Source organism: Adiantum capillus-veneris, chromosome 14 (genome assembly GCF_014529385.1).
Source record: "Adiantum capillus-veneris isolate H3 chromosome 14, ASM1452938v2, whole genome shotgun sequence".
NCBI lineage: Eukaryota > Viridiplantae > Streptophyta > Polypodiopsida > Polypodiales > Pteridaceae > Adiantum > Adiantum capillus-veneris.
Genome location: NC_140944.1, coordinates 129,708,316 through 129,711,983, shown reverse-complemented (window position 1 = coordinate 129,711,983; position 3,668 = coordinate 129,708,316).

Below are 3,668 nucleotides of genomic sequence, written 5' to 3'. Positions count from 1 at the left end.
AGACAAGTCAAGTATATCCTTCATTGATTTAAAACTCCTTGGAGAGTTCTGATCATATACTTTTCAGGATGGGGGAAAATTGTTCATTAGGTTGGCATGGACGAGTAGTTTAATATTTCCAGATTTTGTTGTTGCCATGCATAGAAACTATACCTGGATTGCCTTCTGTTGATAGCACAATATGTTGGATTGATCTTGAGGTGTTGCATCGCATTCCTATAGTAGTTCTCATCTGTGGGGTGTCTCTCAAACCACTTCTCCCTCCAGAGGGGTTGGCTCTTGAGGATCGTATGAACTTGATTAGCTATTACAGGAACATCCCTCTAATCCCCCTTATGGTTGGGCTCGAAACTAGACAACATCGTCTGTTTCCAAAGGAGGGCCTTTTGTCTCATCAGTGACAGAGATATCATTTCATGCCCATGGTTTTTTGACGATCTCAGCTAGGGTGATCATTAGAAGTGATGAAAACTCAAGTACTTTGAGTTCATATTGCATATACTCTTTGTTCAACGGGTCGCACACTTCTCCGATCCACCTTTGAATCTCCTCTTGAGAATCTCTTTTAAATTATTTTTCTCAAAATCATGTAGCCCTACCTCTGTAGGCATGCTTGGTAGTTCTACAGGGGGAAGGTCCATGCTCATGCTGTTTATCGATAGTTAGAGGGATTTTCAATGCTGTTGGTTGAGCCCTTATGGCACTAATGGTCAAATATTTTTGTTGTATAGCCAGGGCATGTTCGAGTGCTTTGTGCTTCCAGCTCTTCCTTTGATTTAGCCAATTACTCTCTTAGCAGCTTGATCTCATCATCCTTTTGGCTCCAAATTGCCCAGCAATCATGACCTATTGATCATATTTTTCTTGAGCTAAGGCCTCCTTTAGATCCTTGATCTCTTGTACACTTGAGGACGGTGTTGATGAGGTGGAAAGAGGGGTTGGGGTGTCTTGCATTGCCAAGAGCTGGGTGAGTGTGGTTTATACCACCCCATAAAACTCCCCTAGCTTGATTTTTTTTTTTCCTTTCTTTTTCAAGATCCTCCTCCAACCGCTTTTGCTCAACCTGTAGATTGGTATTTGCTTTACTAAAGGCTTAAGCTTCTTGATAGTAATGGGCTACATTTTCTTGCTCTCTTTGCAGTTCAGATTGGATATCTATTTGTATTCTTTGTAGTTATTCAATCTTGTTTTGTAGTGTTCATTTGCTTTGACTTCCTTTGTTGCTTGTGCTTTGGACTGTTCTAACTCCAGTCCTCTTAAGTTCTTGATCGCTCTTTGAAACTAGAACTGAACTTTGATTTTTTCCAAATGATCATCAATGTCAAATGAGTTGACCAATCGATTGCCTTCTTCTATAATGGTGTTAGAGCAAGGTGACATCTTCCTTGTCTCTGTAGCCTTCGATAGTCTATATGTGACGGCTTCTTCTTTCTCTTTTTCCACCTCCCTCTTGTCTTTGCCTCCTTGCTCTTGAAGTGTCAGTTGGGGTTGCTCCTTTTCTTATTTGTCTTCAATCATTCCCACTGCTTGAATTGTGAGTGGTTCTGTTATCCCATGCTCTGTTGTTTCCTTGTTCTTTTCCATGGTCTACTATTCATTTTCTTGATTGATTGCTTGAGACGTCAACAGGTGGTTGGTTGATTAAAGTTCGGTGGAATCTCAGTATGCATTTCCAATGGATCCACACCACCCTCCTCTCCAATCTTTTCCTATTTTGTCTAGTCCTTAGACTCTCTCTGAGATTGTTCTTGTTTAAATCTTCTTTTCCTTCAAAAGTGTGTGGATTGATCCGATGATTTGAGCTCATCAATTTTTTGTCTTTTTGACTCGTGTTGGTCCCTTTGAGCTACTATACACTTGATTTCATCTTGAGTTTCTTGTTGCATTTTCCCGGCCATCTCCAAGTTATCTTTGGCAACTCTTCTTTTGTCCTATTTGATCTTTTCTCATGTCTCCGCTTTGCGTTGCTCCACCAAGAGCTTGTGTTCATCATCTTCCTCTTCATCATCTGTTTTAATCCCTTGATTTCTTTTTCTTCAGCTAGTTTCTAGTGGAGTTCTTCTCTCTTAGCTTGTGCTTCTTCCATAAACTTTTGTATCTGATAGAGCAGTATGTGATCTCTATGCTCCGCAGATCGTTGCTTCATGCATACTCGTTGCAGAGTGTATTCTTCTTTCTCCCCATACTTGTTTTCATCATCCAAGGACTAGTAATCAGAAGGAGTATCCCTTTTCTTTGGCTTGATTTCTCTACTTAGTTTTGTGTTAGACTCTTTCTCCTCACTGTCAGACTTTTTTCTCCTAGAGCTTTGTCTAGCTGCTTTCTCAGGGGGTTGTATTGTTGAGGGCCCTGCCACTGGTCTACTAACCATATATTTTGATCTATGGAGTAATTCCAATTGTGTTTTTGTCAGGGATAACTCATCTATCATACCCAATTCCTGGTATGCAATTCTTGTTAGCATTGGTCTCTCATTCATATATGTTTTGTTTTAGGCAATGTTCTTGAGGTTTGACTCTACTATATTCTCTAGTATGTAAGTGCCAACATCGGATCTGATCAGCCTCTTCTTTGACAATCCGATGGCCATCACCATAGTAATATGGAGATTTTTTTCAGTGTATTTGGGTGGCTTCGGGACCTTCAAGGATTGTGAGATCAGACGTAGTGGTAATTGCATTTTGGAGTATACCAGATCTTTATAGGTAAAGTTATGCCCTTGTTGCTTGACAAAGGCTTTGTCATTATTTGCAACTTTTGTCTTTAGCAATAGGTTGTAATTTCCTAGCGGTAGATGCAGTGCGTGGTTGATCATATATGTAGTGATTTTGACTATTAATGTCTCTCCATCTTTATCCGTTAAAGTGGCTTCTCCATTGTACTAAATTGATGACATCAATTCATGAGCCCTCTGAAAATATGTTTCTTTTGGTTGTAGCCAAAAGAAGGTATCCATCAGAAGGCACCTTGTTCCCTCAATCACTTGTTGTTTTGCTTAAAAAAGTTCCAAAGCTCCTCAGGGAAGATAGTTGTCTTTACTTTAGTGCCGTCGATTGCTTCAAAATTGTCGATGAAGATGTTTACCGATATTTGGGCAAGCTCCTCCTCTAGCACATGAACTTTCTCATCTGATGACATTTCTATCACTTGATAGGGTGGTGCTTCCCATTGCTTCCTTATTAATTTTTTACGGAATTAAGCAAAAATGTAAAAATGCAAAAATTATCCAAAAGTTATCATTTTTAAAAAAAAATCTCCACACATAGGGGATTAGTGCAGCCAAATAAAATCACAAAAAGCACATTAATTCAATTGCCAAATAATTTGATCAATCTAAGCAATTAAATCAGGAAAATTAGTGGCCAAATTAGGTCAAAATTTGACGCATTAGGCGTGTGTAAATCCCTGTTTTGAGCTCAAAAACGTAGCAATTAACCATTACACACATCAAATATGCAATAAAAATTTTCATTAATCATGCACATTAAGCACTTTTTAGGCACACACACACACTAATAATTGGGAGCTTTTACCAGTATGTAGGTGCACACACAAAAGGTTTATTCTTGTCAAAATTGCAATGTGATTTCACAAATTTCTAGTTGGGCATGATCACAACACCAATCAATCATCACAATTGAAAAATCATTAAACACACATTGATTTTT